The 26985-nt window shown below is 42.8% G+C and overlaps 1 protein-coding gene and 1 non-coding gene across 3 annotated transcripts in view; one reads left to right on the forward strand and one right to left on the reverse strand.

The window, feature by feature from the left end:
• LOC126161549 (serine/threonine-protein kinase 26) overlaps positions 1–26985 on the reverse strand; it is a 649054-nt gene that overhangs the window by 212345 nt on the left and 409724 nt on the right. The window lies entirely within an intron of this gene.
• Positions 15667–15741, forward strand: Trnas-uga (transfer RNA serine (anticodon UGA)). The gene has a single exon. It is a non-coding gene; the product is annotated as a tRNA-Ser (tRNA).

Below are 26985 nucleotides of genomic sequence, written 5' to 3' on the forward strand. Positions count from 1 at the left end.
TCACACATAATGCTGGATGGGATTATTTCTGACAGGAAGAATAGGAACTCTTCAGAAAATTTGCACTCTTTAACGCCTATTGGCTAACAACTTTCTCTTTTTTGTGACATTAAATTAAATATAGGAAACATAAAACCAGTAAAGACAAGAGACAAGCAAGACAGTACACATTTCTTCAATCTTAGGTCCCCGCATTTTTTTTCTCTCTAATCTTGCTACAGCTTTACACGTCGTGCTTTCCTTTCTGCGAAAGAATCTATTACCTCATCGAAGTTCGTCAAACGTTTTGCTACATGAAAAATCAAAATGTCCTTGTCTAATACCGAAGAAGCTGTTAGTACGAATAGTATCAAAAACTGGCTTGGTTTCTCGATTTGATTGCGTCGATTTTGTCACAGTCTCTTAGATAAAACGAAATAGGTCTTCCTAATGTTGAACCAATTGTAACACGCGCCAAATAAGCGAGATTGTTTCGGCACAAATGGCCATTTTAATGTACCTCATTTACATAAATAACACGATAGTATATAATTCACAAAGTACGAATATCAAATGCCTACTAGACCTACTGTAAGCAAAAATTTTTATGTTGGGAAATAGTTTCACATTTCATACGTTCCGGTTTCTCAAGCATGAGATATAAAAGTAGTAACAAGAATTTTTTATATAAATTTGGAATCGTAATATGCTTCCATATAATCTGAGTGATGTCCCCGTTCCTTCTCCATCCTCGTTCTACCAAACAATCTTGTCATCACTAATTCTGTAACTATTCCTGCCATTGTCAAAACCCGAGCGAGGTGTCACAGTGGTTGGCGCACTGGACTCGCATTCTTGGAGGACGACGATTCAATCCCACGTCCGGCCATTCTGATTAGGTTTTCCGTGATTTCCCTAAATCGCTCCAGGCAAATGCCAGGATGGTTCTTTTAAAAAGGGCACGGCCGACTTCCTTCCCCGTCCTTCAATAATCCGACGAGACCGATGACCTCGCTGTTTGGTCTCTTCCCCCCAAACAATCTATCCATTCACTGTCAAAACTTATTCTCCGGTTAACATCACTAACCCATCCAGAATCACTGGTTCAGTTATCCCGCGTTTATTCTCCTGTTATGCGTCATTACGTATTAGTACACCGCGTTTTCCGCGCCATTCCGAGAAAGAATTAAGCGGCTGCTTACCTTTTATTCCCGTTAGTCGTTTATTTACACTCTGGTAGTATGAATCTTTGGATTTCGCTAATAATAACAACGCTTATCGTTCGCACACCCAATCAACCACATAAACAAATAGCGATTGGTATTCATCCGTTCGGGTTTATTCGGCTCAGCTCGTATAGCCCCGTCCCCTTTTGTCTGCAGGAAAGAATTTTATTTCTAGATGCGACGGAGATTCCCCTGGCAGAGATATCACGTACACTATGAACGCATTCAAAAATTAACTTATGATTCGTTCAGAAATCAACTTAGAATGTGTTTAAAAATGTTCGAATATATACTGGATTGCGTTTCAAAATCACACGAATAATCGATTGACCAACATGAGATGGATGCTAGCCGCTTTGTGAAAGAAGGTTTTTTTCTTCAAGAACATAAATTTGGCGCCCCCTGAAATTGTCGCTAGGAGCAGATACCCCTGTCTGCCCCTCCCCCCTAGATCCGGGACTGCTGTTAACAATGCTGCGAGGTATACAATCATGTTACACGGAATACTAGACGGCACTATGAGGCGCTCGCCAGCGAATCCATGAATAATGTCAATTGTTCGTGCGGAACAGTAGCGGAAACAGTGGGGCTAGTGAGGAAGGAGGGGAGTGCAGGAGGTGTGAGGGAGTGAGCAGGCGAGGTGAGGTGGTGAGCCAGCTGGTCGCGGTTACGCAACGCTGTTTCGCCCGCGGCAACAGGTGGCCGCCAGACGAGGCCTGCGGCTGCATGTGGCCGCTGCAACGAAGCGCCTGACGCTACACCCTCCCGCAATACACACATCCAACCTCTCTGACAACATATAGCAGAAGCTCAAACAATAATGGCGAAAATTACTACTGAGTCGGCGACGAATCTATGCTATTAAACCGGTTACCCGTCCCAGCCGCAACATGCCTATCTAACGGCTTCCAAGGGCAAGAAAAGTTTGCTTTTCAGTATTTCATGTAATATTAACCGAATTTAAATATTTAAAATGTTGTTGTAACCCACTAATTTAGACGTATAAGCTTACGTGAAACGTTCAACTGAATAAGTCAAGTATTAAAACTGTGTATGTGTCTTGAGGCAGCGTAAATCACAGCCCGCGAATTACCCAGTCTATATTAGTACAGTATTGAGAATGAGAGCACTAAGCGATTTCCAACAAACTTTAAACGTAATTTCACAAACGTTTTCCAAATTTTTTCCTGTTTTGATTTTGTCTCATTAGACTACGGGTGAATAATTCCAAAGTAATTAAATCGATATAAATAGTTTTGCGTATTTAACCATAAGGATTTTACATGTCAACGTCAAATATTTAACACAGCAGCTTATTTGTAAACTAATCAGACTTTTGAATCTGGTTTAAACATGGGAGCTCGAGTATTTAAAGAATAAGGAATTAAGGGGGTTACTGGTTACTGCTAAAACGGCTCCATTTTACACAAGGCACCGTATCAGCAAAGATCCAAGAACAAGTGTTACCTTGACAGGTTTTGCATTAACAGGAAATTTCCCTCTATATCGGTTGTACAGTAAGACCTCCTGCAGAGAAGCTCTGCAGCTTTTCCACAGTCCGCGCTGATTCGAAATCCCGTACTTAAGTACCACAGCAGAGCTAAACCTCGTACACATACCCCTACCGTCCATAAATAAATAAATGGAGAAGAACCTTGCAGAAAATTTATCCGAATAATTTCCCACAAGATCGATCTATAGTTACGGTTCGGAGAACTCTGCTGGGATAAGTAGCGCATTATGTCGATAGTGTGACACAACGACGAGGCAGATTTGAACTTCCAGCAATAGCATTCATCCCCACAACTGAAGTCTCAGCGCTACTGGAGGGATTCACTTATGAAAAAGGAATCTCGGAGAGCTCGGTTATAATACTATCAGACTGGCGGTCGATGCCGAAACTATTAATTATTACAGTAACAACAGAAGCAATTATCTTGCGTACCGCATCTTAGAAGCAATATAGTAACTTCAAGCCAGAATCGGGAGACTTCCTAAATTATTAATAAGGGCGCGTCTGTCCTGAAAGTATGGGATGAGATTATGCATCTGTGGTCCCTAATCCACCAAAACATCCCTGGAGTGAAAAAAAAATCAACTGTAGCAGAAACAGAGATGTGTCACAATGTGATTTAATCATGGTAGGTTCTGTCAGCATATCGACTCAGTACAGTCCCATTTCCCCACAATACCTGCGACTCTGAAGAAGACCTCAGCCATGTTTTTTTTCGGCTGCCCCCGCATGCAGCTAAAGACCATGAAATCACGTGTTAGTGATATACGACAACGGGACCTACACAACTCCTCCGTACAGAGTTATACTAAGATGAACAAGTGCCAAAATAATCATAATCAAATTCGATGATTGCGCAATACTTTTTTTACATTTGATTTTGTCGTGTTAAGTAGCTCTGTATTCTAGTGATAGTTGCAGATACCTCAATACGTCGGTTAAAATGCGTGTCGCCTGGCTGTAAGCTTTACGTCCACAGGAAAGTCAATTTTAAAACTAGTTCCGTGGCGAACACTGTGACGTTCCCAAATGAAAACGTATGGCGAGTCATCGCAAAGTACGCAACGAAACAGCCACCTATATCGTACACCATAAGAACTTAGTGATACTATTATTATGAAACCTATTTCCGTTACAAGCAATATTTCCGAAGATGTGGATGGCAATTGTGGGTCACGGATTTAGAGGAATTTTCGCACAGATTTTTTTCATTGGGAACAAAACTGACACCCATTACCGATTTTGCCTCAACATTCCGTAGTTTTTGATATCCCGTTGAAGGAAGGGAGATTAGGCTTTAATGTCCCGTCGAAGACGATATCATTACTAGCTGAGCATGTGCTAGGATTGTGAAAGTATACATGAGGAAATCGGTCTTGTCCTTTGCAACCATCGCGACATTTACCTTGAACCTAAATCCGAGTGTTCGGATTACCCACATGCGAGTCCAGTGTCTCACCACTTCGCCATCTCCCTTGGTGTCACATAGCAGATTCTTCCCATGTGAGCACTTTTTTCCACAAAATTATTAGCATTTTAATATTATAAAACAGTTTTCTTACATCCAGGAACATTCATAGCACATTAGAATTTTAACAAAATCTGCAAATAGCTATCATAATTTTGAATATGTTCTAACACAACTTCGCGAATTTCAATGAAAAACGCGCTACAATCTCCCAAAGGTACACGTTTCTGTCGCGTTGATATCATAAAGAAGATTCTTTGGTAGCTGAATACGGGCAGAAGTTGTGCTTCGAAATGTATAACTGTTAATAAAATATACCACCAAGACAGGAGACAGCCAATAATTTTTTCCGTTGGAAGATCTGCTCCACTCCAACTAAAAAAAAAAAAAAAAAAAGTCGTGTGACTAGGGCCTCCCGTCGTCTAGACCGTTCGCCGGGTGCAAGTCTTTCGATTTGACGCCACTTCGTCGACTTGCGCGTCGATGGGGATGAAATGATGATGATTAGGACAACAGAACACCCAGTCCCTGAGTGGAGAAAATCTCCGACCCAGTCGGGAATCGAACCCGGGCCCTTAGGATTGACATTCTGTCGCGCTGACCACTTAGCTACCGGGGGCGGACAACGTACTCATAATGAAGCATATTTCCAGGTATGCACCTCTAATCAAAATTTTAGATTTCTTTTCCATGTCGTTCAGTGCCAATACATGTCTTCTTCGAGCGCTGTACATTGTGATAGACTTTAATGTTGTACATCCGTAACTACATTCACTGGGTCCAAAATCTAATGTCGCTGGCAAGGCGCACCCTCGTCTCCACTCCCTATCGGTTAGCATCTTTTGACGACCACTATACTCATACCGTATTACACGGGTGTGAATGGCGTAACATTCCTTTCAAACAAGTTCGACGGATCGCGTTGCTACGCCAACGAAGGGGACAACTTCACTAACGGTGCGGTCGAGGGTGCGTCACGTCACGCAATGTCTACATGTCGACCCAACTCTCTGAACTGATTCCACACATCCAGCTGGCACTTACACTACTTCACACCCATAACTTACGTCAGTAGTGGACTGTCACACGACCGGCTGGTAGCATTTCAACACCATCTATATCGCTGCAAAGCGGTGAGCTTTCAAAGGAACGATTTGTATTAATCACTTGTCTATAACAAAGTATACTGCCTAGGTGCTTAGACCTGTACAGTCTCAAGGAGATCTCGTTTGCAGCTTCTGAATGCTCTGTGGAGTTCGTCACTATATGAAACAATCCATCCCAGACCTTCATTTTCATACCGTTCGATGCTACCCAAGTAACGCTATTCGCATTACAGACGTTTAAAACCACCCATAAGAGAAAGCATAAAGTTCCGGTATGTGTTCCACAATGTTTTGACGATTTCAGATTTGAATAACGCGCGCTAAAAAAACAAGACACAGCGACGGGACGCCCTCTATTAGTAGTGCGCAGTGTCAAGTTTCATCCGATATACAGATCAGTAAGCAACATCGTGCGTTTGTTGTGGAGTGCTATTTTCGTTACGGCGAATCTGGCCTGCACGTGCAACGTGCCTTTCGTAAACATTTCAAGATTCAGGTGCCATGTCCAATTCCTGCTCGTGGAAAAATATGTAATTGGGTAAGAAACGTTCGTGCAACTGCCAGTGCATCGAATCGTATGTGACCATGCCCTGGGAAAACCGACCGAACATCGAATGTGTACCCTTCAGTGTTCCAAAGTCCTAGAAAGCTAAGTCAGGGCTACAGGATGGATATGGTAGCACTGTTCGTGGTTAATGTGTTCACATGTGCCTCCTAACTGAAATTACTGCCTCTTGGATCACATCGACAGGATCGTACACTCACAGTTCCAAAACACAAGCATTACGATCTTACCGGAGAAAGCAGTTGCTCTGAATTATTTTCTTCTGTGGTGTGAATGACGCCACTCTATCGACTGTCTTTTTCTTTCGGCGTCAAAATGGTGAGATTTATGTTCCACCGTAGGACGGTGCGGAGTGCATCTTATACACGTTTTTGACAATCCAAGAGCGCGAATAACTGCATTCATACTTCCTTTGAATAACTGCATCCACACTTCCTTTGCCCACTGACAGCAGCATCGCCAACTGACGAGCTGTAAAGAGGCGATCCTCGCGAATGTGTACACCAGCACGACGCAACACGTCAGGGGTGACAGCCGCGGACGGTCTCCCAGCTCCCTGTAGATCACGGAGCTCCACTGCACCGTCTTCTGATGGCTTCACCCTCTGTGCCCAGCGACCAACTGTACATTTGTCGAAGTAAATGAGTATTTTTTATTTATCCGTAACCATTTTCCACGCAAAAACGAGAACAGGGATTTTATTGAATTACAGCGCCAACAACCAAGAATCAAAACAAATGTTTAAGACAAAATGTGCGTAGTTTTTTATGTACAATCTGATTCCGCAATAAAAAAGGGGGTCCCCATCTGAAATTTTAAAATTGCCTCCTGCCCCACCTCCAGGGAGTGGCGGGCTAATTTTAGCACCAGCAGATGTAGCCCTCGAATATAATAAACTTTGAATTCTACACATGTTTTCGTGTGAAGCTTATTTTCCGAGTTATTCTGGTTTGTCAACTTAAAATTTACACCCTGTACAACGTTCCGTATTCCCAACACTGTTGTCGGCTGACGGAGGTTGGGGGGAGGGGGATGGGGGGGCATTGGGGTATTACTTTCTGGTCGACTCTGGTATGAGTTGGTGTACGTGATGAATTAGTTATTAGATAGCACAAATATTAATTCACAGTTCCTCGTGTTCGAATTTTCCCAATTAGGCCACAACACGTTCGACTTCGTTACTTGAGTTTCGGTCGTTTCTGGACCCGTGTCCCCTATCTTAAATTGGTACATTTGCCGTCTTCCATGACCCCTGGGTACTTTTATAGTTATCACACAGAAAGGCAGTGAATTTTTGGGTTTACGACAGCAACGATACTGTGGGATGCGGCGCAGAGTGGAACTGGCTGGCGCGGCCGCAGTCGTGGGGTCCCCTGCATTGCGGCTGTGTCACGCGTCGCACGGGAAATTTCATTTGGGCCACGCCACGGCAACAGCCGCCCCGTCACGCCCCGCTCCACTCCTCCGCACTTCCTCGTTGCTGGGGAGCTGGGGTGCGCGAGCCGCCTGACTGTCCGCAAACGCTCGCTCCAAACGCTCCCAACTGCGGCCTTAACACACCGTGGGGTCACATGAGTGTTCGTAGCACTAGTTCGCCGTTTTGCAATTTAATAGGGCCGGCGATTTTACTTTCATTTTACCCTCAGCCGATAGGCTGACGCGCCTGCTGTTAGTATTGGGACAACGATGGTTCTGGAACACACTGCATTTTTGGCAGATGCATCCAATTAAATGAAACAAGTTCACTGTTACCAGTCACCGTTTTATTTATTTCCACGACGCGTTTCGAAGGATTAAACCTCCATCATTGGGTGGATTTACAAGTTCCTCCAAAAATCGTAACATAACACACACACAAATGTAATACTTACTAAAGTAAATCCACCCGATGATGGAGGTTCAAACCTTCGAAACGCGTCGTGGAAATAAATAAAACGGTGACTGGTAACAGTGAACTTGTTGTTTCATTTAATGTCAGTAACAGTAACGGTAAAGCCTAACCTAAAAATGTTCGCATTTAAAGATGTATCCAAGATGGCGGCGATGACGTCATCCAAGATGGCGGCGTGTAGACTTGGCAACAGCGCATAACGCCATCCAAGAAGGCGGATTCAGGTGGGAAGATAGGTCAATTGCGCGACCTCCACTACCCTAACCCCCTCCCCTTCCACAGGAATGGTGGGAAGTTCGAATTCCATAAGGATAATGCATCACACCACGGTTATCTCTACTAACCTAAGAAAATCACAGGAAGATAGGTCACTTGGACTACCTCCACTAACCTAAGTCACCCAAACACCACCTCATCCGAGGAACTGCTGGGAAGTTTGTTTTTTGATGGTAAAGAAAGGTCACTTGGGCTACCTCTACCAATCTAAGAAAATGGCAGGAAAGAAAGGGCACTTACACCACCTCCACTAACCTAAGTCACCCAACCGCCACCTCATCCTAGGAAATCGCGGGGAGAGGACTCAACCTGTGCTAGACATAAGTCTTTATTATTTTGCATGCACTATTTATTTAAACAATTTGATGCAGTACAGCCATCCAGTGTGTTGACCATGAGGTCTGGACTCCAACTGACCTAGTCCACAGTACCACCACCAGAGGGCACTCTCATCCACGACGTAATCCAAGATGGCGGCCATGACGTCAGCCGATGACGCAAGTACCGTTAACCATGATGGAGGGAAACAGTGTGTTCGCCAGGGGGTCTGGGCCTAGTACACAGTATCACCACCGGGGAGCAGTGTCATCCGATCTGTGAAGTAATCCAAGATGTTGGGGGGAAAATGGCGGGAACCAATAGGAATCCTTAATCCAGTCACATGTTAGATTTCAGCCAGTAGGATGGCAGTATCTGGTGACGTTATTGGCGGGGATATAGAGCCAGCTGGGCAGCTCTGGGACCCTAGTCTTTCTCAGTCAGTCAGCAGCAGCAGAAAAAGAAGAACCATGAAGCATCAACAGCAGTCGCAATCCAACATGGTCACGCATAACATGAGGAAGCAGAAAAGTAAGTAACCCATATTATGACACTTTCTATTACAACAGTGTATGATGACTGTGCATTATATGTGAAATCGGGTGACAACTGTGTTTATCTAAGGCATGCTTCAGTTATGAAGTAATGCGATCTGGATACTGCGCTACGTCTTGCATTGGAGAGACTGAACTGTTGGTTCATTACATAACAAACACAACTGGCTACCATGACACAGCACCCCATTTGATACACTGCCAGTTTCGGTGAAACGATTGTGCCAATTAATAATAGTTTGACTCTGAAGTGGTGGCTTGCGATATTTAGTTACGAGTTATCTCTGAACCGTAGAAGCGGATTTGGATTCATGAAACCATAAACAACATTACGCGCGCTCTGCACCCTTATGCGTTTCCGTAATGACTGTTGGAATAACTCATTCGCGCATGCCACCTAGCAGAAACGTCAGGAACTGTGTTAGGCGGGAGTAAAAGTTTAAAATATACTGCATTCAGCGCCGTATCAAACATATCTGTTAGTTTACTTACCCTTTTCATAATTAACGATACGGCCAGGAAGTATGGCGTCCATCTTATCACAGTTGTAAGATGTACATACGACGAGCTGTGTGACGTAGAGGTGAAACAGGCGATGGACCTTATCGTGATCATGTAGGCATTTTTAAGTACAGCATTCTTATTAGATTTTAAATATTCGCGGGATTCTATGTTTCGAGATGAATATAATTTTTAACCATCATAATCATTTTACGCTCGACAGGCATTTCATTTGCTGTAGATGCGAACAGTATGCATGCAATATTATGTTTTTACACAAGTGCATACAAATTGATAATGTGCTGTCGATATCGATATTCAAACACTTGTTTGTTTATCCTCTGTATAAGATGTCACAGATGATGGGCTATATGTTTGAATACTAATCCGGCACATAAATGAATTTCAAGTGCAGCTCAAGGTGTACAATAATATGTGCCTTATCAAATGTGTACATAGAAACAGTGGAGCACTCCATATACAGGATATTCTTTCAATAACACTTAGAAGGGAACATTCCCAGGTGTAAATAAACGATCTTGATGAAACTTGGCGGGTATGTAAAGAGGTCAAAATAACCCAATATACGTTTTTTCTTCTTTGACCAATTTCACTTTTACGAGGTAAAACAACACGAAAGGCAATTTGGCATATTAGGATTAGATGGAATTTCTTCGAAATCACGATATTTAAAAAATGTGTTTCATATAAAAGCTGAAATGTAATTAACGTTTTGGAACACTGTGTAATCAAATTTTGTAATAAATTGAAATCTTAAAAAATACTCCAACACTATCGATAAATTTTGAAAAATGAAAACTTTTGTTATAACATAAATTAAAGCAGCTTTGTCGCCACATCCATCCATGTGTAGTAAAGCTGGTTTCAGAAATACCATTTTGGGAAAATACGCTGTACGCAACGTGCTACCTGATTATTTTCAAGATACCTAATTGCAATATCTAAACGTTCATTATTATTCTAATTATTTGCTTTATTATTTTTGTTATATGTTAAAACTGCTATTTTACAGTTTACATTTTTATTTATTTATTTTTGAAGTTTGCCATTTCACATACGTGTATTTTGTTAATCGAAAATAACAAATAACTCATTATTATGACACAAAATCATTACAATAATGATCATCTGTAAAGAAGTGCTTAAAACTGTTTTTACACTGAGCACATAAAATGAACGAAATTCCTTCACATAATATACATAACGGGCAACACTATTTAAAACAAAATTCAGCAGGAATCACAAATTGTGGTAGGAGATCCTCTACATGCTGATTTGTATCAGGCATATTTCAGTAAACTGGAAAACCACAACGAAGAGAACTGATACTGCACTACTGACTGCAGCTTGATAATATTGTTTCTAAAGTGTAAATCGAAGTCATAACCGTTCAGCAGAAACGCATCTGAACATCACACAAAGTTCTTCCGACATCGAAAGCCATATGCGTCGAACGGCTGTATCTGTCCTGTTGAGCCTTTTGGGATCACCAATGAACAAGTTCTTTGACTTCAGGTACGACGCTCTGTACGGTTGTTTCGCATTGGCCACCCTACGAATCTAACAACAATTTAGATTTTCCTTAAGCACTGAGAAAGAAAAGTTCTGTCGAATGTATTCTGACCTGATGAGACTTTAGTTTACCAGATTTTGATGCCGTCGCAAGAACATTTGGGGCTTCAAAAAGAGATTCTCGAATTCTCGGTCGAAAATCTCTAAGTTTTCTTTAGAACTATAAAAATATATCTGTTTAATAAGATGGTTTCGAAGGTTTTCCCTCTAAAGCTAATATGCCAAATTATCTTTCGAGGTGTGTTTCACCCCTTAAATGTGAAATTGGACAAAAAAGGAAAAGTACATACTGCATTATTTTGATTCCACGTAACCGCCAAGTTTCATCAACATCGTTTATTTGCACTTGAGAATGTTCCCTTGTTAGTGGGAAATAGTAATGTGGGAAGTCCTCCCAAGCGGCAACACTTAACGGAGAATTGTTGTTGTCGGTAGAAGTGGGATCGACAATGAGAATGACCGCGCTGCAGTCGAAAGTCAATCGCACTGTACTCATGGCTAATGCTGAAGCCCCAACGTTTAAATGTTTGGGAGTTGCTTGGAGCTCGCAAAGTCTGGTAGTTGGGCTGGTAGTACTTCCCGGTTAAAGAGACGAGTCTTGGACCTTCTGGATGCAGATTCTTTGTGAAATGGAACGTTAGAGATCCACAAAGTTATTCTTCAATTACGGAAAGCTTATAAGAATTGTTAAGTCCATTCCTGTGCGCAAGAGTCGTGTTCTGATCTGTTTTTCTATTTTTTCTGATTATTGTAGAGGAGTATTGCGGTCCAGTGCACGCGCACACGTATGACTGTTGACCGGAGATCTTACATTTGATCGTAAGGTTACCGTTTAGGTCGTAACGGTGTTCACGGAATATAGGGGCTCGACTAGTTTTAAACAAAGCGAATAATTCGCATTTCGTTCAGTGGAAACAAAACGTGTTTGGATTTTGGTATGACTCTTGCCCTACTTAGCTCTGAAGCGTTCCTCTGTTTTGTCTTTATGGAGATTCCTTCCGAAGTTGCAAGGAATCAATCGCAGATGCGAGTTTTCCAGTTCATAGGTCAAATTATGGAATCTAATACACAGAGTAACTATAAAGACCATGAAACATTTCAAAATGTAACAAATGATACAATGTGTTAAAAAGATACTCTCAAAGTTTAGTTTTTTTTTCCTTTTTCTCACAACGTTTATAAATGTTCTGTGTCCAACCTTCGTCAAATGGGACATATCTAATAGGTCACCCATTTCTATCAGTTGACCTTTCACGAAAGTTGAGAAGTGGGTTCGTCACTGTAGTTCTTTTTTTCCGTCTTCTACAGACGTCGCAATTTGTCGTCATGACTTATGACTCGTAGAAGATGCAATTTTTGCTGCTTCACTCTCACTCGCTTACGAAAGATTTCCCACAATGATGGTGCTGTAGCTCTACAGGTAGACTTTGTGAGACTTCGGCAAAACCACATTCCTTACACGGTCCACTATCTGTTCTGACATGCCCGATCTTCCGGAACGTTTTGCATCGCAACCGTCCGCCTCGAATTTCTTGTATTACTCAAATACCATCTGGTAAACAGGTGGTGTATAGTAAAACTTGACATATAAAACTCTTTCCACACACACTACTGACTGGCAACGGGCAAATTCTAGCACACAAAATGCCTTCACTGTTTGATTCGCCGTCATTTTCAGCAACTACGGTCGGTGGCTCCCCTGCCAAGGCTAGCTCGCTGGAGCAACACTTAAATTTTTTTGAGAGTTTGTCTTTCACGTACTGTATCATTTGTTATGTTATCTTTCGTCATTTACTTATGATGATTTTTAAGATGTTTCATGGATTTCATAATTACCCTGTATTTGTGTACGGCAGGGGTTATATAACATTATTTTAACGTTGCCTCTAGAGTCAAAGCTAGGCTGGGATCATCGCCAAGTGTTTTAAAAGTATTAATTAGTAGTGGAAATAATTGAGCTGGATTCCTTGTAAATGTTCTCTTAAATCGTCAACGGTGCAACATACAGCATTATTTAGCTCACTAGGAGAGCCTGGCTTTCAGCCTTTGGACTCGCGACACTGCGCCGACTCCACAACAACGCAAAGAACAAGGGTACAAACGTTTCGTACCGGAGCAGCACTTTGGAGAAAAACGCAGTTCCAAAACCAGGCGAACAGTTAAATCTGTCTTCAAGACAAATTAAAACTGTTTGCCGAAGCGGCATTCGAAACCAGAACCTTGTCAATTGTTGATTATGCCCTTAACGACTAAGCCATCCGGTCACGTCTCACTGCCCGCCCCCACAGCTGTTTCAAAGCAACACACTCCGCTGCAGCGTGGAGTTGAACTGTTAGCAAGTGCTAACACACCCTTGGTTCGTCGACACATTCGAAGGGCTGCAACGGCTCAAGAATGCAAAGCAACATGTGACGCCTGAAATACACTGTCTGACAAAAAAATTTAAGCAGCTAGAAGGGGGGGGGGGGGTGAGGAAACGAAACAGAACTTCTCAGGTTGAGAGGTTTTGTGATCTTATTTCCGTGACTATAAAATCGATTCAAATTTTAAACAAATCGCTAGCATGAGCCCAGTTATTAGAGGAAAGTTGTACCTTCTCTGGCCTGCATGAATGCACTGGTTGGGTTGGGATGAGTGTCACAAGGCCAATGTATCCTCTTCTGAGGCAACCTGGTTCTCAACAGCTGTCATGTTCCTTCACATCCTGGAGACTGGCACTGGGGCAGGGTTGACGTCTGAGCTGCGAGCTGGTCACACAGCTGTTCTATCGGGCACATAACACCGCTGTATCTCTCTATAATATTGGAAGAATGGGACCTCTCTCTCCAGGCTGTCGCTATATTCCCCGACGACGGTCATCTGGGGCACTGCAAAATCCTGATTCATCACTGAACACAATGCGACGCAATTCCAAAGTGCGGCTGCTGCTAGTTCCGACGAACGGTGGGGCATAACACAGTATGTTTCAACGAGTCCATTACTTGTGCTCTGATACCGCAGATGTGCACAATATGGGGATGAACTGGAGTCTTGACAACGAGTATGCCAACCTTCAAGTTCCTATGCAGTCCAAAATTGGGCCACTGCTACATCTGAATGCCCCACAAACTCGGATATGGCACGATTCGATCAGCAGGCCAAGTGGAGACCCACAATTAAGTCCTTTTCAAACTCTGCCAGGTGCTGATAATGTTGTCTCAGACGTGTAGGAGGCACCTCTCTGTCCTTCGTAGTGATCACTCAACATCTTATGCTGTTCACGCCCATTATATCGTACCAGGCCTGGTAACAACACTAAACACGACCAGAACTAATGCACCCTGGTGACCGTTTTACTTACCACACACAACTGCAACTCTAATTATTTGCAACAAGATTGGAGAGCTCTCAGAAACGATTGCATGTGATGTGCTCTTTAACGGGATATGCTATTGCAGCGCTCTCTCGCAACAGTTGCCTCGGCGTCGGTTTTGGTTACCGTCATTTTGTCATAGACGTATACTTTAACGGCATACGAACAGTTTACTGTTTTGGTCGTTTCGGAAATGCTTACACCCTTGGCGATAAAGCCAACCATCTTGCCCTTATGGACATCAGATAAATCGCTCAGATTTACGTATTACGAAGACGACTGCTTAGTTTTCGACGAGCCCCGGAAATGCTTTATATACCCTCCGCAGATAGTGCTGCCGCCTCCCCTTGTGAGTGGTTATTGCATACTGACGTCGAATATAGGCCGTGGTCACATTAATGTAAGAAGATCGTGTATCAGCAGCAAATATATTACAGTTCATTGGTCCGATCCCGGACTCTTTCTGCTTGTGGTTTTATTATCATAGTATTTTTGACTTTCGAGCAGTGAGAAGGCTAACCTTGTCCCGCTTGTCAAAGTGCGGCTGGATATGCTTATTTATACTTATTTTGTATAAAAACAGCGGTGAGGATTCATCCGCGTCCTGCAATAAACGTTTACGATTAAATCTGTGGTGGCAGCATGTTGTGTCATTTGTCTCGCATCCCGTACATCGCCTAACGTGCGTGTATTCTGACCGCGACCGCAAGTATATCACGCGACGCCACAGAAGTTCCGATGCATGGACGAAAGGAACTTTCAGTAACGTTCCTAAAACGCTACGTTTCTAATAGCTCCTGGCAGCTCACATACAAAAAGCAGCATAGTTGTATTCCAGTACCACATCTCCTCACGTGCTCCTCTTGCACCGAATTGGTCCATGTTTGGGAACACGTTGAGAATATCCGATATTCTTTATTCTGGTGATCACGCTCTGAAGTGATCCGCAACCGGTAGTTCCAAGCCATGCCCCGTTGCAGGTGCTCCTGAAAGCTCGAATACAAAAACCAGCAAAATTGTGTTCGACTACATCTCCTTGCCTTGCTTCTTTCGGACAGAATTGGTCCACGTATGGGAGTTCGAGTCTCGGTCCGGCACACAGTTTTAATCTGCCACGAAGTTTCATATCAGCGCACACTCCGCTGCAGAGTGAAAATCTCATTCTGGAAACATCCCCCAGGCTGTGGCTAAGCCATGTCTCCGCAACATACTTTCTTTCAGGAGTGCTAGTTCTGCATGGTTCGCAGGCGAGCTTCTGTAAAGTCTGGAAGGTAGGAGACGAGGTACTGGCAGAAGTAAAGCTGTGAGGACGGGGCGTGAGTCGTGCTTGGGTAGCTCAGTTGGTAGAGCACTTGCCCGTGAAAGGCAAAGGTCCCGAGTTCGAGTCTCGGTCCGGCACACAGTTTTAAACTGCCAGGAAGTTTCATATCTGCGCACACTCCGCTGCAGAGTGAAAATCTCATTCTGGAAATATCCGATATTCTTTATGCAGGTGATCATGCTCTGAAGTGATCCGCGACCTGAAGTACCTAGCTACGCCCCCACTGCACGTGTCTGTCTCGTGTAGACCCCTTAGAGCAGACCCTTGTGCATCACCTGAACAGGCATAGCTTGCAAACGGCGTGCGGCCATGTGTAGCGACTTGCTGAGCTTCACGGCTGGCGAGGCGCCCCGCCCGGCCCGGCAGCAGCAAACAAGGTGTCTATAAATCAGGGCGGCTCCCGTCCCACCCCATCGCGTCACGTCATGTCACGTCACGTCACGGGCCAGATGGCGCAGCGTGACCCCGCGGTCACCCGCCCGAGGTCAACCCGCGCTCGCCTGGAACCGGCTCTGCGGCGTCCCCCCTGCCCCTTCCCGGAAGCACGCGCGCGCACACACAAAGCCGCAGCCACTGTGCTGCTGACACACTGTTCCGCATCTGAAAGCATCGCATTCCGGGAACAGGTTATGTCGCCTACAACTCTCCTGCCTCCTATCGTTACTGCACTGTGTATCAGCCGATAAAAACGAAGTATACATACGTAACGCCATTTCAGTCAACGGCGACACTATAATACAACATTAAAACACCCAATAACCCTGTAATGTATGTAAAACCTTGTTTTTGAAACTTCCTTCCACAAGAGTTGAACGGAATAAAGCAACTTTCATATTTCTCCTTCTTCCTGTTAGCTTGTACCATGTGCTTTAAGATATCTTTAGGCAGTTACTACAAATGATCTAATTTAATTCCGTTGTGCAGTTATGTTTGGTTCGGTGCAAAACTAGGAAATTATTGTTTCACATTGTCATTCATATTAAGCTTATGTTAAGCCTCTTTGACTAAAACGAATGACTATAAAACTCCTGAGAGATTATGAACGAGAGTTGTAGGCATTGGTAAGGAACTCTTTAGCATGGTGTATTATACTCTGATCTAAGTCAGAAGGCATTCGACAGATAGCGTGCTGGACTGCTCCCGCCAGAAACTCAAGAATGGAAGTCTGCTATGGTCGGCTACCATCGTGTTGCAAGCATTGAGCCCACATCTTCTCAAACAGAAAATTTCCCGGGAGAAAAAATTGTTTATTAAAAAAAAGTAACTCCAATCCTCATTAAAATTAATAACACGGATTTGACATGCATGAAAACGTTGTATAGATCTATATCATACGAGAACATTAGCATAATTTTTGAAGGAGGATTTCATACTTGTTACATGTTAAATAATAACAAAGTAGGAAAAAATACCATTTTCCCTAGTGTGATGTTTATGCTACATTACGGACCATGATTTATTATCTCGTATCAACTGCTTCCGCTGCTGTAGCTGTGCGAACCAGTACGAACGAGAGGTTACCCACTCCATACGTGCCGTGGCATATGAACAGGAAGCGTGGAAAAACTATGCGAGTGCTTCGTGCTTCCTTGTCCTAGAGCGTCGACAGACAGCAGGATATCCGTTACTGCATTTGACGCCAAGATTAAAAACATCTAGTATTGACACTTAATGTTTAAATGATTACGAAGCTATTATGACAATGCTGAAGATTTTGTCCACAATGATATCTATACAAGAACAACTTAATTTAGTCAAAATTCGACCTGCAAATATTAATAAAATAATTAATTTAATGTTACGGTTGATTGGCGGGCTTGACTGACGAATCACGAAAGCGCCCTGCGCGGATAGGGGTGAACAGTTACGGCAGCCTCCTACTGAGTCTAGCACTAGCTTTCATACACGCAAGGGTCTAGGGGAGAATCAAGTGAAATTTGCTAGAATTTACCTTGGCAGTTCATTATGACTTCGTAATGTTGAGAGTGTACGTCGACCTGAAAATTCCGCATGTAAAATAAAATAAATATATATAGATTCGGGGTAATAAAAGTTGGGAACAAATTTCGATGTGTCTGGAGGCACTTCAGAGACCTACGCCATACGTGAATTTCAGATTCTGTAGCACGGAGACATGAAAGCTGTTTTTCTACCACTGCAGAGTGTGAAGCACTCTGGCAGCTGACCGGAGACAGCACGTCGCGTGACAACGTCGAAACTTTCGACCTTGAAGGTCACATATCAACTATTCAAATCAGATTGCAGTGTGCGAACTTTTCTAACTTTGAACTGTGTCCTTAAGCTGTGATGAGTCTCTTGTATCTCGATAAACTCAGTGGCAGTGATTCGTGCAACGCTGCTGTGTTGGCGTCTGGCACTAGGAGTGAAGCGAGACTGAATCCGCAATGCGCAAAAACGTCAGGCTTTCCGCCATCCAAAACTGCGGAAAGGAAGGCTCGCAAGCGCAACGCGGAATGTGGCGTTTCCAACTGGCTAGCACCGCGTCTACAGGGCGTGATCGGAAAACGGCAGGCCGGCACACATCGTCTCGGATGGCGGAGTGCGCCTGCGCGCTCCGTTCGCTTTCTGGAAGAATGCAATCTGTTCCGGCAGATACCGCTGGCCAGCAGCTCCGTGCTCCCGCTAGCCCACGCTGCGCTCTCCACGTGCCTCACACGTGGCGCCACGAGCACACCAAGCAATGACTACAGTCTGGTCAAAAGTACTTTACCACTGACACCTATGACGGAAGTAATTGGGAAAAGGGGGGGAGAGGGGGCACAACACTTCCCGCCCCACATTGTGCTGAATTCTAAAGCAGCTTGCTGTCCTTCGTGTTCGTCTCACGTTGTGATTTTGTTTGTTGTTTTCAGTACTGCAGGAGTTTTAATTTTATTTGTCGTTAAAGTTATTTGTAGTGTGGTATTGAAAAATGTAAATAGAAAGTTCGTAGAAAGTTATGGGTGAAAATGTTCTGCGTCGTTCTCCTCGTCGGGAGATTGCCGTAAGAGATCAGTCGAGAGAAATGTTTTGCGCGTTAAGGGCCTACTTAGAGAACGAAAAATTTAATGCTCGCCCGACGCTCTCCTTTAACAATGTAATAGTTAGAAATACTACAACTCTGAAACGATTGTGAAAATTGGCAGGGAAATGTTCGAGAAATCAAAGGAAATTTCAAAAACGTCGAAGCTTGAAATTCTTTAGGAAAAAAAACCTTCTATGGATAAGCGAATTATCACTACAGAATCACTTGCTAAGGATGCGGTTCGTCGTCATATTTATGATCATTATCACAGAAAGGAAAATCCAACACTGTTATTGGTCGCCCTCAAGGACTCAGATCTTTTTCAAGGCAGTCAAACACAGTTTTTTTCTTTTTTTTCGTTACGTAACAACAGCGACAGGTAAAGTGACGTTTCAAACACGTCAGAGCGACGAAAGCGATGCCAATGGAGTTTTCTCATGGTCACCACAGAAATGAAGAATAGGCGAATTCATCCGTGTGTTTGAAGTGTGCAATCTACAACGGTAAGTACATACATAACAAAAGTATATTTTCCTAAGTGCTGAGCTTTTAATAAGAAGGCCTTACCAGCAACCAACTCCTAATGACGACTGTCTCAGGGATTCAGTCTATATCACACTAAATAAGCATTACTGTTTGCAACATAACTGCTGCAATAATGAAGTAATGTTTTTCGTTTGAGTAGGCAGATCATAAAAATTAATAAAAGGTTATTTATAAACTATCAATCCGTTTCTTGTAACAAAACCATATGGATGTCCGCTTTGAACTTGACGCGCAAACCGACACCAACGCGTCATATTTAACTGAAATCATCTCGTGTTAAAAAAAAACGCTGACAAAGTTTCCGTTTGGAATAGAACATTTTATGTACTCCTAAGACTTCATTCGCTTAATGTGTCCACCTATCTTCAATAACAAAAATGTTCCCGGCGTATCGAAACCTCGGTAACGTCGTCAGAAAATGCGTTTTCGCAAACTGTCCGTATAATGTCCTAATAATGTGTTTCCGTAAATGAAGCTTAGGTGAAACATATTGGAGGTCTTCTTGGCCACACTGATCCAAGTTCCATATTTATGAAGAGAATAGTTTGCCTGTTTGAGCGAGTTCGATGAAATGTAAGGGCAACTATGCTCCGCGCCTTCATGTGCTACTGCCGAAATGTCAGTCCTAAAATAATCTGAACAGACTATAAACCACATACTACAGATGGTAAGTGACTGCTGTTAACTGACAGTATGTCTGACGCGCTTCTTCCGGTTTTACTACAGGTCCTACTGTAGCAGGCAACGAGCACACCGCATGTCAGCCGGAATGGACGAAAGGGACGGGCAGCTGGCCTAAGCAGAACTGGTGAGCGGATGCACGGTTACCGAACTAGTGCAGCTGGTAACGCGATAAATCCGCATCTACACTCCGCAAGCCACATCACGGCTGTATCGAAGGGTACTTCTGGCTCCGACCACCCTCCCTCCCCTGTTCTCACTCATTGCCTGTCTAATTCGTGAATCACTTGTGGGAAAAATAATTGTCGGTATGACAATAATTTTCTCGTCGCGATCACTTCGCGAGGCGTAAGTGGAAAGTATTCACATGATGCCTCGTGAGCTCTCGTAATTTCCATAGAAATCTTTTCGTGATGCACAACGCTCTTAGTTGGGCATCCACAAAAAGTTCTCCTGCAGACTAAATGATCCTGTAACGAACTACAACGCTGTTTGTTGAATCTGTTAATCCTACTTTAATCCAGTCAATGAAGAAAAACCAGGGGAAAATTCGTATAGTCGCAAAATTTTTTGCTGTGGTAGGGGAGAGAGTAATAAATAACTTACTAAAAATCCTGACCAGTGAGGTGTGAACATGGGGGTTAACCCGCGGCTTCTATCGAAAATATTTCCCAGCACAAAATCAAACTACACTGAATTTCCTACAAAGAAACGTCCTACACCTTATTTTCTGAGACTAGTTCCCACGTTGCAGTACGAGGAAGAACAACAAATTATTAAAAATCATGTCAGTTGTAATTGTGGAATGTATTGGGTTAAGAACAAATATTAAATGTTTGTACAACATCAAACTTCAGTAGAACCGTATTAAAGGATAAACTGTATTGTGTGGGTGTAACACAGTGGAAAGGCAGAATGGAGGTTAGAAGTGTGTGGAAAGGTAGATGGCCGGATTGTGGCCATAAACTAACCTCCTTCATAGGCCTGCAAAATGAGGAAAGAGCACGTAATTCCCTATTTTACCTACCGCACTAGGTCGTAAAAAGAAACTGCAGAGTATTTTTAGCATGGTGCAGAAGAGTCAGCAACTCTAAAATGTAATTATGTTAACTTTCAGCCTACAGTTGCATAAGCAAAGAAACTTCACCTATGTTTCGGCTATAATAATGTAGCCTTCTTCAGAAATGTCACAATATAAAATTAAAACATGCTAGATATTGGCCTTGTCGAACTTAAGATTCTTGTTTTAAGAGCTCTATGTTTTTAAGTGTGTTGAGGCATGGGTCATTTGGTATGGTACATCCTTACGTATTACTTACTAACCCGTTAAATCTAATACTGTATACTGCTTATTACCCACGCCAATACCTGGCTACGACATACTGCCTTTTTGTTCTTATTAGCAGCTTCAGGTATTTCCCGATTATACACTGCATATTTAAAACACTAACCTATGTTCAATGCTGTTTCACAATTTGTTATACACCAAATGACGTATTTATATTTAAGAGCTTCATCAAATTTGCATATAACTCCACTGGCTATAATATCTTCATAATGATTTGTGGCGCTGCACGCACCTACGATCAATCCGTTACTTTATATGATCTTCTACTTATGTTAGTAGCTGGCTATGACATAAAGCCTACTGGTTTTCTTATGTATTAATTGCTCATCACATATTGTATATCTAACTGCTAACTTGTATGTGACAATTGTCCTTATTATCATTCACAGGTGCTAATTCTTAGCTAAGTTCCACATTTTCAGGCACTGTTGGACCTTAACTTAGTATCTTTTCTTATTAAAAGGTTCCTATACGCTGTATAATGTAATTTGCCTCTAACAGAATCGTTGGACGCCTAAGGTGACGGGGGGGGGGGGGGGTCGGCGAGCCCACAGGTATTAAATAAGTTTACTGACGAAAAATTACAACTTTCAAAATGGTTTATGTATTTTAACTAAGGCATCGGTTTATAAATGTTGTTAATTGTTATAAATATTGGATTGAGTGAATAAAAAATTGACATATTGCAATACAAAATACAGATGTGTTCATATACAATAGACTACTGTGAGTCCTCAACTTCAAGGCAAGACACACACTTCACATTTTTTTCTGAATGTGTGTACACACATGTTTATGACATTGTCCACAATACTGTTTTGGTTTACTTAGATTGTTGTACTTCTGCTTCTTTGTTTTGGCTTTTCTTACACAAATATGGCACCGACCTTTCCCTGCAGGAGACTGACGCGTTTCTGTTGTCACTTCTTTGATTTTCTTTTGTAGTCTCCATTGATTGAACAATTTGGTTAGATAACGCTCTTGCATTGACACTTCTTTCTTCTACCTGCAATTTCACTAGTTCCATCCCAACTTGCAGAAGATAAAGTTTCCGTTTGTTGTGTTTCTTTTCATTCCATCTTGGATGTTGCTGGATGTATATGGTGGTTGCATTGATAGCACAAATGTCGATGAGAGAGTAAAACACAGATAGAGGCCATCTCTTTGTTCCCCTCTTGCAGGTGTACATACGCGCCATTTGATCAATGGTATCAATCCACCTTTATTGGAATTATAATATGCATTTATCTCGGTTTTATTCTTCTCTCCTCCAACAGTGCCTTTATCTTGGTACACTGTTGCCAAATATCAGTAAGTTTTTACTTGGTTTCGTTTTTGCTGTGTAGGACACCAAAGTTACTGGAGGCCTACGTGTTGAGAACTGCACTAACTCACTGCAAGTTTACAAGATAAATAACAGCTGACTGACATCAACAATCACTTTCTCTGAAAGTAAATCGATTGTTGTGAATATCAAGAATACCAACCAACAAGAAACTAACTTGCATTGTTGTAGAGATGAGAAATACGAAATCCTACTAAGGGAAATTTTCTATAGCATGGAAGCCTAAGGGAAAGGGGGGGGGGTTGTTGGACCCATAATAAGTTAATTTATTTTTTCTTTCAAAGCAGGAATTTTCTATAAAATATATTAACACTAACGTTTCATAAAATAGCCAAGAAACAATAACTCAAAGGGAATATGTAGTATAAAAGTTACTTGAGCAAAAGCAGGGGACATAAAAAAATTGTGGGTTCAACGAACCCCCCCCCCCCCTCCTTAGGCGTCCTAGGGTTATTTTTACTTATGTATAGTACACTTGTTAAATGTCTTTTACCTTTTAAGGAATGGTAATTTCAGTGGCTTAGGGTTTTAATGCCATTAATAGTCGGAACTATTGTAATAAACTATTTTCCATATTAATCTCAGTTAACATTTTGTGGTTTTAAGTCAGTACTACTCCGCACGCGCATACTCGCGACCACCAGCTGAGCTCGCTGCGTCGCTGCCCGCGGCACCCAATTACGACTCAGCGGCCCACCTGTCTGGGCTGTTTGTGTGGCCTATCGGCAAAACATCAGTAGAAGTGACGCAGCATTATGACTATGTATTGTAGTACTAACATTTTAAGTTTGACAAGGCCAATATCTGGCATGTTTTAATTTTATATTGTGACATTTCTGAAGAAGGCTACATTATTATAGCCAAAACCTAGGTAAAGTTTCTTTGCTTATGCAACTGTAGGCTGAAAGTTAACATAACAACTACAGTGTCTCACAAAGTTATATTGACCCTTCCGTAGTTTGCCTTTATCAATCACTGGCGGCGAAGTGTGCACACAGGCCCAGAGGCGTTTTTTCTTCCCCGAAATGCGTTAACACTACATGGAATACAGATATGAATTACTAATACTCGTAATACAAGGCAAGAAACGCATATGGGCATGTTAGATGACCTTTGACTGTGGAGAGTGAAACGAGACATGAGCACGACATAGTGTTGTTTATTAACTTCTATGTTATTGCCCACGGCCGCACTACATCAGGAACAGTTTGGTGGAGGCGTCCAGTTGCCTCTCATGCGAGTCAATAGACGTCCGGCATTGCTGACAGCGAGAAGAGCAGGACCGAACGTGTCGTCACTGGAATGCCACTGTCAGCGATGTCTCCGGCTGCGACTGCGATGGCAAAGCAGTTGACAATTCTGCGGGGGCGGCCGTGACCTCCCTCCAGCGAGTGGGCGGCGCTCTGCTCTGGCAGCAGCTACTTTCGATACACTACTGCCAGAATCTACCAAAATCTTTCCACAGTGTTCTACAACACTAGAGGGAAATTGAATGTTATCCTGTACAGTAGCTGTAGCGTTCTTCCGTGGAAGACAACTTCCACTACCACAAGTGCTGCTTGCTTTTCAGTTTACAGACAAGCTTATACTTCCCAGTATATCCTGTCCATTTCTCATGAGAGTAGATGGTTCAAATGGATCTGAGCACTACGGGACTTAACATCTGAGGTCCTCAGTCCCCTAGAACTCAGAACTACTTAAACCTAACTAACCTAAGGACATCACACACATCCATGCCCGAGGCAGGATTCGAATCTGCGGCCGTACAGCCTAGAACCGCTCGGCCACCCCGACCGGCTTCATGTGAATAGACAAAATAACTTCAATCAGCTCGTGTTTACGTAGTGGCGTTATTTTCATTTTATCACATCAGTATTTATTTTTAGTGCTGCTTGTTTTTCAGTTAGAGACAAGACTATACTTCTCAGTACATCCTGTCCGTTTCTCATTTGGGTAGACAAAATAACTTCAATGAGCTCATGTTCATGTAGTGGCGTTATTTTCATTTTATCATGCCAGTATTTATTTGAACTTGTTAAATGAGCAATTATTTTCATGGTCTGAACATCTGGAGCTGTCAACTGTATACCACAATCAAAGGTCTGACTCGAGTGTAACATGCTGTCAATATGTATCTGACTGTTTACGGTATTTACTGTTTCCACTGATCTGTCACGAACAGTGTAACAAATTGCAGTGGCTCTGTTCACTTTTTTATACGAAATACGTTTGTTTACGTTCAAGGCCAACTGCCAGTCCCTGCACCGATCGTCGATCCCTTACAAGTCCTCCTGCATGTCGCTACAACAGTCTTCAGGTGTTGCCAGCTTCCTACAGGCAACAGTATCGCCCGCGAATATCATCACGCAGCCTCAAATGTTATCCATACATAATTAATGTAAACTGTAAAACGTAGCGACCGAATAACCTGTCGATTTTGTTCCGTTAAGGATATGCCGGGTTCTATCTGCAAGAAAGTCCTGTATCCATTCCGACACTAGTTAAGCTCGTATTTTGTTCATTACGTGACAGTGCGCAATACTATTGAATGCCTTCCGGAAATCAAGGAACACAGCATCAACCTGAGCGCCTTTGTCTACGGCGCTCCGTGCATCACGGACGAAGAGAGCGAGTTGAGCCTCGAATCATCTGTATTTGGCGAATCCATGTTGCTTTTTAAAAAGGGGATTTTCGTTCTCCGAGAACGTCACTATGAGTGAACGTAAAACATGTTACATAAATTTACAACAGAACGACGTCAGCGATACAGGCCTCTAATCGTCCACATCTGTTTGATGGCCTTCCTTGAAAACGGGAAAACTCAGCACTGAAAAAGGAAACAAAAAAAAACCGTCATTTGATAAAATACAGAATGACCTTTGTGTTGTAATATCCTTTACGTGTCACACAGAGCAACTATACTTAGAATTATAATATTGTCTTTAAAATCCGGATGCGGCTGGTCCCGGCGGAGGTTCGAGTCCTCCCTCGGGCATGGGTGTTTGTGTTTGTCCTTAGGATAATTTAGGTTATGTAGTGTGTAAGCTTAGAGACTGATGACCTTAGCAGTTAAGTCCCATAAGATTTCACACACATTTGAACTTTTTTTTTTTTAATCCGGAAAGGCTGAGATGGATGACAATAAAAAAAAATCTACGCCAACAAGAGGCCTACGAGCACAATTTGTATAATTATCCAGATTTCAGCGAAGGCCTGTTGTGGTCTAGGCTCATCGACACACGACCTAATGTGTCAGTTGTTTACAGGTGATTAACGGCGGTGCTCTTTGTCCTGATGCCAAATAGCAGCTTTCTACAGAGCAGTATCACAAACTAGGAATAACGTTGCATCCTAAGTGTCAGCTTACAGCGCCATCAACAGTCGCTGGCTGGAAGCGGGCCTACGCGTGAGGTACCGTTCGTTCGTAATGCCTCCCGTCTAACACCCTATCGTAGTGAAAGACTGCCCCTTATGCTGCAGTGAAAGGCTCAAGCGTAGATTGATGGCGAACAGTTGAACGTGAGAGTTCAATGTGATGTTGAACGCTCATAAACGATGCGACGTGTACTTAAACGTAGTATACGCGATCACAGCGCGCTCCAGCGGCAGTTGTCGGCTGTATCTGGGTCGCATATCATAATGTTTACGAATTCCTACATTACTTTTTTTAAAATGCACATATCCTCCCGTGCACAAAAGCTAGTCATGTTGTCCTGTCTGTAGTGTGCATAAATAAAAACTTCATGAACATGTTGTAAGGCAAAAAGGGAAGTACCAAGTCTAGTCAATACGGACAACGGCTTACAAAAGTTCCATAGTGCGACACACTTTTAAAATAGTTCAACATATAAGATAAAAATTAATTCATTATTCTCTTTTCAGTAAACCCCTAAGGTCAGTCTTACTTGATCACTTCTCATATTCAGTAGCAGAATCTTTACAATGTATAAAATAAAATTTGCTGGTGTTTAGAAATGGCTTGTACATATACAGCCTTCAACTGAAAGCCAAAAGGGTGTCTCGTGGCTCGGTACTGAAGACAGCTGGCGTCATGTGATGTACGTAGCGTTCTTCCATCTCATTGGTCTATGTTTAAGCGCACGTTCGGAATATGTAACATGCCAGATATTGTTCTGCACTATCGGAAAGCCTCCCCAACGTGCTTTTTCCACGCTATGAGGTCAGAAATCGACACTCTCGAAGCTCAGCGTTCGAATGCACGGTCCGTGTGAAGCCGAGTCAGAGGAGCAGCCGTTAGCAGGTTGACAACACAGAGCGGGGAGATAAGGCGTACAATGATGTGTCGGTTGAGTGAACAGTGAATAGGGAATAGCGCACAAGCGATCCTTATCAGAAGGGGGATTATGATTTAAGGTG

This window comes from Schistocerca cancellata, chromosome 2 (assembly GCF_023864275.1).
Source record: "Schistocerca cancellata isolate TAMUIC-IGC-003103 chromosome 2, iqSchCanc2.1, whole genome shotgun sequence".
NCBI lineage: Eukaryota > Metazoa > Arthropoda > Insecta > Orthoptera > Acrididae > Schistocerca > Schistocerca cancellata.